We start from the raw sequence: 14,674 nt of genomic DNA, 5'->3' as shown, positions 1-14,674 counted from the left end.
ATTTTGTTGTGTCACCACACTGTTGGGAGGAGCAGTTAAGAGATAAATGGGAGAAATTTGGAGCCAATAGGTTGAACAGATGGTCCTTGAGTGGTTTCTATTGGGGGATCAGATGAACTGGGAGCCAGTGTAGCTTTGCTCATCCAGTGATGGACTGGAAGGTAGATTTTCTTTCCCAGAGTAGAGATGGCAACAGGTTGGATGCTGAGAGGAATAGGGTGGGACCTGAGGAGAAACTGTGTAGAAGTTTACCTGGTGTGCTTAGACAACCGTCTAGAGGGCAGTAGTTTAGTTGCTTCACTGAACAAGGCCAGGAAGTTTCTCACAGTGAGCTAGCGGCTATACAAATCCAGCTGTGGATGAGGGTGGCTTGCAGCGCTCTGTACACTGGAGCAGTATGGGCTGGGTGCATTGTCAGCCTGGGTGAGGTTACCTGTGGAAGAAAAGTTAGCCTAGACGGAGCAGGCAGGGTTGGGCCAGTTGAGCTCAGTAGACTAAACTGAATCATGAGGGGTGGTGTTGTAAAGGATCTTACCTTTCCCCTTGGCTCGAGGTATCCTGACAAGGTATGCCACAAGATGACCAGCATTGACAGAACAGCAACTGTGAGTACCAAAGATGGTCATCTCATGCCACCCATTTTGGGAAAAAAACACAGACATAAGGCTACTTTCACACTAGCGTTCATGGGTCCGTTCGTGAGCTCCGTTTGAAGGAGCTCACGAGCGGACCCAAACGCCTCCGTCCAGCCCTGATGCAGTCTGAATGGAGCGGATCCGCTCAGACTGCATCAGTCTGGCGGCGTTCAGCCTCCGCTCCGCTCGCCTCCGCACGGACAGGCGGACAGCTGAACGCTGCTTGCAGCGTTCAGCTGTCCGCCTGGCCGTGCGGAGGCGAGCGGATCCGTTCAGACTTACAATGTAAGTCAATGGGAACGGATCCGCTTGAAGATGTCACCCTATGGCTCAATCTTCAAGCGGATCCGTCCCCCATTGACTTTACATTGAAAGTCTGAACGGATCCGCTCAGGCTGCTTTCACACTTAGAATGTTTTCTAAGTTATTAATGCAGACGGATCCGTACTGAACGGAGCCTCCGTCTGCATTAATATGATCGGATCCGTTCAGAACGGATCCGATCAAGCGCAAGTGTGAAAGTAGCTGTAATGACCGGCAACACGCACAGGGAGGAAAACAGGGAAAGCCCTGCCCAAGGGAGAGGGAAAGGTGGTGACCCCTAACTCACCTTGCAGCTGGCACCTGCCTGCCCTGACGTCCCTAGACGGGTTCCTCACCCGTGCGGCGATCACGTGCCTAAACCCTGGCTCTCCCTGAAATGAGCCCTAGATAATGAACGGGCCGGTGGGATCGCTAGTCCTCACCACTGCACTAAGAGGGAAACACCAGGGAGAGGACAGACAAACACAGACAAACACAAACACCCAGGTGGACGGCAACAATTGTCCACAAAGGTCCAACAGGGATCCGGAGGGTAGCGTTCTAAGGCAACACTCAGAGAACGCAGCAACACAGCTCCAGTGGGTCAGAATAGATGTCCAGGCAGGAAGCTCTATATCTGGCAACCAGAGAAGTGTGAGAGGGGAATATAAGGAGGATTGGGAGTGCTGGACAAGGAACAGCTGAGAGAAGGAGCTACGGATCCCTGAGTGAGCCAAAAGGGTTTGTAAAGCAAACCCAGAAAGCTACAATAAGGAAACTTCCCTATCTGACATAGAGCGTGCAGCCAACCGCTGCGACCTCCTGACCCCGGGTACAACGGAGTCAGGCGTGGCTCTTGACACCCTCGTGACAGTACCCCCCTCTCTACGAGGGGCCTCCGGACACTCAGGACCAGGTCTCTCAGGATGAGAGGCATGAAAAATCCGGACTAGCCTGTCGGCGTTTACCTCAGACGCAGGAACCCACATTCTTTCCTCGGGACCGTAACCTCTCCAGTGCACCAGATATTGGAGAGAGCGGCGGACCCGACGAGAATTAACAATTTTGGATATCTGAAATTCCAAACTACCATCCACGACAACAGGAGGGGGTGGCAGCGGTGACGGTTCTAGAGGTGGAACATATTTTTTGAGTAACGACTTATGAAAGACATTATGGATTTTAAAAGTCTGAGGTAACTCCAGGCGAAAAGCCACGGGGTTGATGATGGCTACAATCTTGTAAGGACCAATAAACCTAGGACCCAGTTTCCAAGAGGGAACCTTCAACTTGATATTCCTAGTAGACAACCACACATAGTCATTCACTCCTAGGTCCGGACCTGGTGACCGTCTCTTATCAGCCATGCATTTGTATTTACCTCCCATATTTTTCAAGTTAGCTTGCACCTTCTGCCATACTGATGAAAGAGATGACGAAAACCGTTCCTCTTCGGGAACCCCAGAAGACCCCCCCCTCTTTGAAAGTACAGAATTGGGGATGAAAACCATATGCACCAAGAAAAGGTGACTTGCCAGTGGATTCCTGACGGCGATTATTTATGGCAAACTCAGCTAACGGTAAATATGACGACCACAACTCTTGGTTTTCAGACACAAAACATCTTAGATATGTCTCCAGGTTTTGGTTGGCACGCTCAGTCTGTCCATTCGACTGAGGATGGAAAGCTGAGGAAAAGGACAAGTGAACCCCCAAACGGGAACAAAAAGCTTTCCAAAATTTAGAAATAAACTGGGTTCCCGATCCGAAACAACATCGGAGGGGACCCCGTGAAGCTTCACGATCTCACTGACGAATACCTGAGCAAGAGTTTTAGCATTAGGTAGTGCGGGTAACGCAATAAAGTGTGCCATTTTGCTAAACCTGTCCACTACTACCAAAATAACTGTTTTACCCGCAGACAAAGGTAAGTCAGTGATAAAATCCATAGACAGATGTGTCCATGGTCTATTGGGAATGACGAGTGGTAATAGAGACCCTGCAGGACGTGTATGTGAAACTTTTGCGCGCGCACAGGTAGAACAAAAAGACACAAAATCCAATACATCCTGACGCAACCTTGGCCACCAAAAACGACGAGACAATAGCTCTAAGGTTGCTTTACTACCCGGGTGCCCAGCAAGTGCCGAATTATGATGTTCCTTTAATAATTCGAGACGTAGGTTCAACGGTACAAACAATTTCTCTGAGGGGCAAGAGACCGGGGCGTCCCCCTGGGCCTCTAACACCTTCCCCTCCAAAGCAGAGTGTACTGCAGAGACAACTACTCCTCTTTGTAGAATGGGTACCGGATCACTCACATTACCCCCTCCAGGGAAACAACGAGATAGTGCATCAGCCTTGGTATTCTTTACCCCAGGACGATAGGTAATCACAAAGTTAAACCTGGTAAAAAAATAGCGACCACCTAGCCTGTCTAGGGGTGAGACGCTTAGCTGATTCGAGGTACAGCAGATTTTTGTGGTCCGTAAACACAGTGACGGGGTGGACTGCCCCCTCTAAAAAGTGACGCCACTCCTCAAACGCAAGTTTAATAGCTAACAGTTCCCTATTGCCAATATCGTAGTTCTGTTCTGCTGCAGATAGTTTTTTAGAAAAGAAAGCACAAGGACGCCATTTGCCAGGAGACGGACCCTGAGACAGCACAGCCCCCACTCCCACCTCTGATGCATCGACTTCAACAATAAAAGGCTGAGAGACATCAGGTTGGACTAGTACAGGTGCTGAGGTAAACCTCTCTTTTAGAGAGGAAAAAGCAACTTTAGCAGCGTCAGACCATTTAGAAAAATCAGTCCCCTTCCTAGTCATGTCAGTAAGGGGTTTTACGATCACCGAATAATTTTTAATGAATTTCCTATAGAAATTCGCGAAGCCCAAGAACCGTTGTAGTGCTATGAGGTTCTCAGGAAGATCCCAATCCAAAATTGCCTGGACCTTCCTAGGATCCATACGGAAACCTGACGCAGATAAATAATAACCTAGGAATTGTATCTCCTGAACGGCAAAAACACATTTTTCAATTTTAGCATATAATTCATTTGTCCGTAGGACCTGTAGTACTTGTCTGACATGCTCCTCATGTGTTTTCAGATCAGACGAATAAATTAAGATATCATCTAGGTATATTACCACAAACCTGCCGATTAGATGACTAAAAATGTCATTAACGAAATGTTGAAAGACGGCAGGAGCATTGGTCAGGCCGAAAGGCATAACTAGATTTTCATAATGCCCCTCAGGGGTGTTAAAAGCTGTTTTCCACTCATCCCCCTCTTTAATACGAATCAGATTGTAGGCCCCCCTAAGATCGAGTTTGGAGAACCACCTAGCACCCGCAATCTGGTTAAACAGGTCAGGAATGAGAGGAAGAGGGTATGGGTCTCGGATGGTTATCCGATTTAATTCACGAAAATCTAGGCAAGGACGCAGGCCCCCATCTTTCTTTTTAACAAAGAAAAACCCTGCAGCCACGGGTGAAGAAGAGGGTCTGATGTGTCCCTTAGCCAAACTCTCGGAGATATAATCCTTCATGGCTTGTCTCTCTGGACCTGAAAGATTATATAACCTGGTCTTGGGTAATTTTGCGCCGGGAATAAGGTTAACCGGGCAATCATAAGGACGATGAGGTGGTAACTTCTGACAACCCTTTTCAGAAAAAACGTCCTCAAAGTCCGAAACAAATGTAGGTAGGGTAGTTATGGAGGCGACTAAGCAATTGCTATTTAAGCAATTTCCTCTGCACGGCTCACTCCACTCCAATATCTCCCTGGCCTGCCAATCCACCACTGGATTGTGCGCTACCAACCAGGGAAGGCCCAGCACCACCGGAGTGGGAAGCCCCTCCAGAACATAACATGAGAGCATCTCGTTATGGTGGTCCCCTACCCGAAGGTGTAAATTATGAACGATGTGGGTGAGGTTTCTCTGAGACAGAGGAGCAGAATCTATAGCAAATATGGGAATAGGTCTCTGTAACGTACAGAGAGACAAACCCATAGTGCGGGCAAAATGGGCATCTATCAAATTTACCCTTGCTCCACTGTCTAGAAAGAAAGAAACAGTCTCTGTCTTATCACCAAAAACAATAACCGCTGGCAACACAAATTGCGATGTACGTATGGAGGAAACGTATACCCCCCGGCTGACATTCTCCACACAGCCTGGGGTTAGTAGTTTTCCGACGGTTTTTTTGTTTCTGAGGAAAGAAGGACAGACGTTAATGAAATTACCCCTCTCCCCACAAAAAAAACAACCCCCACGCCTACGGCGAACCTCAGGAGGACGGACCTGACGAGTAGTTCCTCCTAGCTGCATAGGCTCGTCTATGTCCGTACAGACTAACTGCTGCTTGGGAGGGGTTACCAATGGCTCCGGTTTTTTCGACCTGTCCCTAAGGCGTCTATCTATACGGATAGAAAGGGACATAACTGCATCAAGGGAAAAGGGGGTCTCATACAATGCAAGTGCATCCTTAACCCTTTCGGATAACCCAAAGCAGAACTGACTCCTGAGAGCCGGGTCGTTCCATTGGGTATCCGTAGCCCACCTACGGAAGTCAGAGCAATACTCCTCTACCGGCCGCTCTCCTTATAGGAGTCTCCGTAATTTTGATTCAGCCAGTGCGACTCGGTCAGGGTCGTCATATATGAGACCCAAGGCCCCGAAAAACTCATCCACTGACCGAAGAGCCTGGGAATCAGTAGGTAAAGAGAACGCCCAGGACTGCGGGTCCCCCTGCAGCAGGGAAATAACAACCCCCACCCGCTGTTCTTCATTACCAGAGGAGTAAGGACGCAGTTTAAAGTATAGTTTACAGGCCTCACGGAACGTCAAAAACTTGTCCCTTCCCCCAGAAAATCTGTCAGGGAGAGGGACCTTGGGTTCCGCAACAACCTGGTTACCAGTAGCAACCGCTGGGCTTGCGGTCTGTTGTAATTGCTGCTGTTGCTGGAGGACCGACGCCTTCAATCCTGCCACCTCCAAAGACAGGCCATGAAATTGTTCGGACAGAGCAGCAATTGGATCCATACTGGATTCTAAGTAGGTAAAAAAATTTTTTTTTTTTTTTTTTTTTTTTACCTACACAAAAATAAGGGCCAGATATAATGTAATGACCGGCAACACGCACAGGGAGGAAAACAGGGAAAGCCCTGCCCAAGGGAGAGGGAAAGGTGGTGACCCCTAACTCACCTTGCAGCTGGCACCTGCCTGCCCTGACATCCCTAGACGGGTTCCTCACCCGTGCGGCGATCACGTGCCTAAACCCTGGCTCTCCCTGAAATGAGCCCTAGATAATGTGGGATCGCTAGTCCTCACCACTGCACTAAGAGGGAAACACCAGGGAGAGGACAGACAAACACAGACAAACACAAACACCCAGGTGGACGGCAACAATTGTCCACAAAGGTCCAACAGGGATCCGGAGGGTAGCGTTCTAAGGCAACACTCAGAGAACGCAGCAACACAGCTCCAGTGGGTCAGAATAGATATCTGGCAACCAGAGAAGTGTGAGAGGGGAATATAAGGAGGATTGGGAGTGCTGGACAAGGAACAGCTGAGAGAAGGAGCTACGGATCCCTGAGTGAGCCAAAAGGGTTTGTAAAGCAAACCCAGAAAGGTACAATAAGGAAACTTCCCTATCTGACATAGAGCGTGCAGCCAACCGCTGCGACCTCCTGACCCCGGGTACAACGGAGTCAGGCGTGGCTCTTGACACCCTCGTGACAGTAGCCTAACACAGATTGCACCCGTTTTTCACGGATCATTGCTAGGAAATGCTCCTGAAATAAATTTTCAGCTGAGCAGGGTCCGCGGAACGTGTATGTGTCACGGAAGGTGTACAGGAAACTAGAAGACACAAAATGAATATCCGACTCACTGGATCCAAAACTAAGGAACAAAAGGGAGAGCCCTGCATCAGACCTGGCTCTCTCCCTGACTGCTCAGCCTATGCGAAAATCCCAATAGTAGATGATCGCATATCCTCGTACCTCAACTGTATAACACCTGAACACCCTATAATAGTGAGGGGACACGGCCACCGGTTCCCTACACTTGATACGGAGGGAGTCAGGGTCACCTGGGATCCAGCAAACAGAAAAACACAAATGAATGAACAAAACTTATCTGTAGAAGACTCAGAAGTAGGATCAGCATGCACACACTCCAGGAAGGAATATAAACCGCAAAGTGAAGCAGTCTGGGAAGGGATTTAAAGGGATGCAATCAGTGCAACTACATGACAGCTGAGAGAGGCTAACGAGATGAGAAAATGAAAGCAAAACAAAAGGAAGCTCAAGGAGGAGGTTCTGAAAGACATCTGTCAGAGCTTCTCAGATGTCTGGTGGTGACAGTATGACACACAAACAGCAAAAATCAGACACACAGACCAAACTTGGATCCTTCACAAACACCTTCTTGTCACTGAGATCATCACGGATGTGTAAATGAGGACTTTTAGTGTGTTTTTTTACTCATTCATTTCCAGCTTTAGCGGTAAACTTCATAAACTGTCCCTGAAAGGTCAGTCCTTAAATAATTTATCAGTTGCTCCTTGCATGTATGCATATTAACCAGAATGTAAAGTGATTATATGGGGGAATATACATTTTGGTTTAGTACAGTTACCATGTAGGCTTTGGATCAACATAGATAAAGCGGCGCTGTCATTTTTAAGGGGTTGTTCCACCTTTAACCCCCTTAGTGACACAAAATCGCATTCCATGAGCTATAACTTTTTTGTTTTTTCATCAATGTACTTATATGAGGTCTTATTTTTTGCAGGATAAGTTGTAGTTTTTAATGCACCATTTTGGGAACATGTAATGATTGATTAAAGCTAGCTATTTAGCTAAAACCCCCGTTGTTTACATCAGTAAAAAGGCGTTAGTGGTCACTAAGGGGTTAAAGGGGCTGTCTCACTTCATCAAATGGCATTTATCATGTGGAGAAAGGTAATACAAGGCACTTACTAATCTATTGTGATTGTCCATATTGCTTCCTTTGCTGGCTGGATTCATTTTTCCATCCCATTATACATTGCTCGTTTCCAGGGGGTTATCCAGCAGTGGTGGTTGTGCTTGCACACTATATGGCCAGGACTGTAGGAGTTGCACATAGGCACGCGTGCGCAGCAGGTTCCGGCCTCCTTGTATTTGCGCTGCAGCGGTGGCTGTGACCCCTGGAAACTAGCAGTGTATAATATGAAAGCTTGCTGCATTCTCAAGTGCTGCATTTATAACTGCATTGGAGATATTCAGGAGACTAACGTAGACTAACTTAGAGATTTTCCACTGTAGCAGAACTTCAGCTGTGTTTCTGGTGGATACTCAGACACTGTGCTTCAAAACAGGTAAGTAATTTGTTAGACAGGTTCTTGCTATTGTCTGATTGCAAATGAGCATAGATGATTAAGGTGTTAAATTTGTTGTTGGGGAGGAGCTTTTGTGGGAGTGTGTGTATATATAGCAACATGGTATTAGCTTGCCTATTTATAGCTTGCAGCATTCTCAAGTGCTGCATTTATAAGTGCATTGGAGATATTCATGAGACTAACTTAGACTTACTTAGACTAACTTAGAGCTTTTCCACTGTAGCAGAACTTCAGCTGTGTTTCTGGGGATACTCAGACACTTTGCTTCAAAACAGGTAAGGAATTTGTTAGACAGGTTTTTGCTATTCTCTGATTGCAAATGAGCATAGGTGATAAAGGTGTTAAATTTGTTGTTGGGGGAGGAGATTTTGTGGGAGTGTGTGTATATATAGCAACATAGTATTAGCTTACCTATTTATAGCTTGCTGCATTCTCAAGTGCTGCATTTATAAGTGCATTGCAGATATTCAGGAGATTAACTTAGACTTACTTAGACTAACTTAGAGCTTTTCCACTGTAGTAGAACTTCAGCTGTGTTTCTGGTGGATACTCAGACACTGTGCTTCAAAACAGACAAGGAATTTGTTAGACAGGTTCTTGCTATTGTCTGATTGCAAATGAGCATAGGTGATTAAAGTGTTAAATTTGTTGTTGGGGGAGGAGCTTTTGTGAGAGTGTGTGTATATATAGCAACATAGTATTGGCTTGCCTAATTATAGCTTGCTGCATTCTCAAGTGCTGCATTTATAAGTGCATTGGAGATATTCAGGAGATAATTCAGGTGGTAATCTGGAGGTGGATACAAGTTAAAAAAAGTAAGATTTGTTTGTTTAAAATCTTTCCCCTCTTTAAAATGGCAGACCTGGTTCTGTGCAGGAATTCCACTCTTCGGAGATTTGGATGCTGCCTGATCTGTAGACAGCTCTCCGTAATGCAGCAGGAAATACATTTTTGAAATCTGAGATTTGTAAATTAACTGTTAAACTCAGGCTGGGAATGTTGCAATACCACTGCCACAGAGGACCCCTAGAAATGGAAAATGTGTTACTGCAGGTTCTGGTAGACTAATGGTTGTTGATAGAAGACATGTCCCACAGTTTGTGGCTCTCCATGATTCATTTGCAGCACTTTCAGAGCGCAAGAGCAACATGGAGGATGGCTCAGGCACAGTGGGTGAGGAACAATCATCTCCCATACCTAAAGTATGCAAGACTGCAGCCAAAGACAAAAAGGATAAGGTGAGGACTGATGGTAAGCAGCTGTTGGTGGGCGATTCTATCATAAGAGGTGTAAAGTTTGAGGAAAATGGTTTTGTGAAATGTCTCCCTGGTGCTACCGCTAGCAGGGATAAATGACGTATCCTTAATATTGTTAGGCAAGCAAAGCAGGAAAGAGAGGTGGATGTTATTCTCCATCTTGGGACAAACGATCTGGCTTGCAATGAGGTTTCAAAGGTGAAGGAAGCTTTTCACACACTTGGAAATGATATACGGGAGGTTGCATCAACTGTTTCATTCTCTGCAGTTTTGCCTGTGCATAACCTTCAGCATGACAGGAAGATGCGCATTAAGGGATTTAATGTATGGCTTGGTGAATAGTGTCTGAACCAAGGGTTTGGCTTTGTGTCTCATGTTAGCTCTCGTTGGTATGGAAAAGAACTGTACAAGAAAGATGGTTTGCATCTTTCTCTCAAGGGAACGAATGTCCTCAGTGAACAGTTCAAAGTATTTGCTAAGGAGCATTTAAACTAGGAAAGGGGGGCAAAAGAGTGATAATCCAGCAGCTCGACTGCCCCCCGGAACAATGCCAGAAGATGCCAGTAGCACATAGGTTAAGAAATGACAAGCTCAGAGTCTTGTCTACAAATGCTCGCAGTTTAGAGAATAAGATCAATGAACTTGAGTCTATAATGGTATCTGAGAATATAGATTAAGTGGCTGTTACTGAGACATGGTTCAATGGGAGTAATGACTGGGATATAACAATACCAGGGTTCTTTCTATACAGGAAAGACAGAGAAGGCAAGAAGGGGGAGGGGTGGCCCTGTATGTGAAAGATAGCATAAAATCTAATTTGATACAAGTTAGCGAGACCAATTTAGGGTCAGTTTGGATTACCTTGCAGCTTGATAATCATAAGGTAACTCGTGTAGGTGTGATATATAGACCACCTAGCCAAGTCAAATAATTAGATGATCTACTAGTTGAGGAAATAGCTAAAATGACATTGAAAGGGGAAATTATCATCATTATGGGAGACTTTAATCTTCCTGATGTAAACTGGAAAACCAAAAGAGCTAGTTCTGCCAGGAGTACAGATATTCTAAATTCCCTATTGGGATTATCTCTACAGCAAGTAGTTGAGGAGCCAACCCAGAAGGAGGCCATTTTAGATTCAGTATTCACAAATGGGAATTTGGTATCTGATATTACTGTAGGGGAAAGCTTGGGATCTAGTAATCACCAGTCAGTGTGGTTTACTATAAATACAGTGACTAAGTCACACTACACAAAAACAAAAGTTTTAGATTTTAGAAAAACTGACTTTTCTAAAATTAGATTAGTGGTATACGAGTCCCTATCAGATTGGAACAGTTTGAATGGAGTCCAGGAGAAATGGGAATACTTAAAAGCGGCACTATTGAAGGCAACAAATAATTGCATTAGGCTTGTCAGTAAAAGCAAAAAAAGGAAGAGACCACTGTGGTACACAGCAGAAGTGGCCAAAATCATTAAAAACAAAAAGATAGCATTTAGTAATTATAAAAAAACAAACAAACGAGGATGACAGGCAAATTTATAAGATTAGGCAGAGAGAGGAGAAACAATTTATAAGAGCTTGTAAAGCACAGGCAGAAGAGAAATTAGCTCAGTCAGTGAAAAAAGGCGATAAGACATTCTTCAGATACATAAATGAAAAAAGGAAACTAAAACAAGGAATTACCAAATTAAAAACAAAAGAAGGAAGGTATATGGAAGAAGATACAGAACTAGCTGACTGCCTCAATGAATACTTCTGTTCAGTTTTTACAAAGGAAAATGAAGGAAAAGGACCTCAGTTAGGAAGGAAGACTAAGGCTAGGTCTACACGACGACATTTGACGCGCAACAATAAGTCGCGCGACAGATAGGGCACAACTACACTGCAACATTTGTCGCGCGACATTTTGTTGCACCAATGTCGCGCTACAATTTTTATAATGGCAGTCTATGGTGTCGCACTGCAACATGCGACATGCTGCGACTGCGACAGTCACAGACAAATCCATCTTGAATGGATTTTCTGCGACTGACACATCACAGTCGCAGTATGTTGCATGTTGCAGTGCGACACCATAGACTGCCATTATAAAAATTGTCACGCGACATTGGTGCAGCAAAATGTCGCGCGACAGATGTCGTCGTGTAGACCTAGCCTAATGCATCTTTTGATGCATGTGTCTTTACAGAGGAAGAGGTTCTAAGTCAGCTGTCTAAAATTAATACAAATGAGTCACAGGGGCCTGATGGGGATACACCCAAAGCTATTAAAAGAGCTCAGCGGTGAACTAGCAAAACCATTAACAGATTTATTTAACTAATCACTGGTAACAGTCGTCCCAGCAGATTTGAAATTAGCAAATGTTGTGCCCATTCACAAGAAAGGTAGTAGGGAGGAATCGGGCAACTATAGGCCAGTAAGCCTGACATTAATAGTGGGGAAATTAATGGAAACCATACTTAAAGGGACACTGACAGGGCCAATAAGCATATTGAGGTATATATATGTGGCAGTGCAGGTCTTATAATGGGTATTAATGGGTATTAATGGGTATTACAATCATCTAAGTATCCCCCCTGTCCACATTATACATACAGTAAACTTAAGTTTTATAACCTGCTCCATATTCATGAGCTGGGCGGCGTTTCACCTCTCTTGCGCCCAGCCAGCCTCCCCCAACTGCCGCTGTGAAGCGCTGCCCAGCTCATGAATATTCAGTTTGCTGGGCGGCTTCTGCGGTCCCCGCTCTGAAGCGCTGCGCTGAACAGTGCCCTGCGCATGCGCCGGATCTTGTGAAGTCGGGGACAGTAAGCGCCGCCCAGTGAAGTGAATATTGATGAGCTGGGCGGCGCTTACTGTACCGGACTTCACAAGATCCGGCGCATGCGCAGGGCACTGTTAAGCGCAGCGCTTCAGAGCGGGGACCGCAGAAGCCGCCCAGCAAACTGAATATTCATGAGCTGGGCGGCGCTTCACAGCGGCAGTTTGGGGAGGCTGGCTGGGCGCAAGAGAGGTGAAACGCCGCCCCTTGGGCAGATTGAAGACCGTTGGAGCAGGTTATAAAACTTAAGTTTACTGTATGTATAATGTGGACAGGGGGGATACTTAGATGATTGTAATACCCATTATAAGACCTGTACTGCCATATATATACCTCAATATGCTTATTGGCCCTGTCAGTGTCCCTTTAACCTCTTCAGGACACATGACGTACCGGTACGTCATGATGCCCTGGTACTTAAGGACACATGACGTACCGGTACGTCATGTGTTGTTTCGATCACTGCCGCCCGGCTGGCAGTGATCGGAACAAGGTGCCTGCACAAATCATTGAGCAGGCACCTAGGCTAAATGCGCGGGGGGGTCCCGTGACCCCCCCATGTAGGCGATCGCAACAAACCGCAGGTCAATTCAGACCTGCGGTTTGATGCGCTTTTTGCCGTTTCTGATCCCCGCGGTCCCTGACCGCGGGGATCAGAAACTTTACAATGCCCAGAATACATATGTTCTTCCTCCCCCTGCACCCCTGAATGATATTTAGTGGGCGGGTGGTGCAGGGGGAGGGTTGCGGGCGGTGCGGGCGGTGCGGGAGGCGGGCGGTGCGGCAGGCGGGATCGCGATCCCCCGCCCGCCTCCCATTGCGTAATCGTTGGTTTCTAGTGGGTATACCAGGGTGCCAGCACATTGCTGGCACCCTGGTATAAACGGCTGACATCGTTGATGCGATGTCAGCCGTTTAACCCTTTCCATACAGCGGTCCGTACGGACCGCTGTATGGAAAAGGTTAACAGCACAGGGAGCTCCCTCCCTCTCCGATCGGGGGGCTGCTGTGCCTTTGCAGCCCCCCGATGGAGAGGGAGAGAGCCCCCAGAGAGCCCCCCTCAGCCCTGTGCTTACCCTTCCCCGTCTGCGAAGTTGTGGCAGACGGGGAAGGTTCCCATGGCAACAGGACGCCTGCTCAGGCGTCCTGCTGTCCATGGTGCTGAACAGATCTGTGCTGAAAGCATAGATCTGTTCAGTGTAAGTAAAATACAGTGCAGTACCCTATATAGAGTACAGTACTGTATTATATAGACATCAGACCCACTGGATCTTCAAGAACCAAGTGGGTCTGGGTAAAAAAAAAAGTGAAAAAAAGTGAAAAAAAAGTAAAAATCAAAAAACACATTTATCACTGATTAAAAATGAAAAAAATTAAATTCCCTACACATGTTTGGTATCGCCGCGTCCGTAACGACCTGATCTATAAAACGGTAATGTTACTTTACCCGAACGGTGAACGCCATAAAAATAAAAAATTTAAAACTATGATAAAATAGAAATTTTGCCCACCTTACTTCCCAAAAAAAGGTAATAAAAGTGATCAAAAAAGTCGCATGTACGCCAAAATTGTAACAATCAAACCGTCATCTCATCCCGCAAAAAATGAGACCCTACTTAAGATAATCGCCCAAAAACTGAAAAAACTATGGCTCTTAGACTATGAAAACACTAAAACATCATTTTTTTTGTTTCAAAAATGAAATCATTGTGTAAAACTTACATAAATAAAAAAAAGTATACATATTGGGTATTGTCGCGTCCGTATGGACCGGCTCTATAAAAATATCACATGACCTAACCCCTCAGGTGACCACCGTAAAAAAATAAAAATAAAAACGGTGTAAAAAAAGCAATTTTTTGTCATCTTACATCACAAAAAGTGCAATAGCAAGCGATCAAAAAATCATATGCACCCCCAAAATAGTGCCAATCAAACCGTCATCTCATCCCGCAAAAAATGAGACCCTACTCAAGATAATCGCCCAAAAACTGAAACAACTATGGCTCTTAGACTATGTAGACACTAAAACTTTTTTTGTTTTAAAAATGAAATCATTGTGTAAAACTTACATAAATAAAAAAAATAGTATACATATTATGTATCGCCACGTCCGTGACAACCTGCTCTATAAAATTACCACATGATCTACCCTGTCAGATGAATGTTGTAAATAACAAAAAAAAAAACTGTGCCAAAAAGGTATTTCTTGTTACCTTGCCGCACAAAAAGTGTAATATAGAGCAACCAAAAATCATATGT

Source organism: Bufo gargarizans, chromosome 5 (assembly GCF_014858855.1).
Source record: "Bufo gargarizans isolate SCDJY-AF-19 chromosome 5, ASM1485885v1, whole genome shotgun sequence".
NCBI lineage: Eukaryota > Metazoa > Chordata > Amphibia > Anura > Bufonidae > Bufo > Bufo gargarizans.
This window is presented reverse-complemented; position numbering follows the sequence as displayed.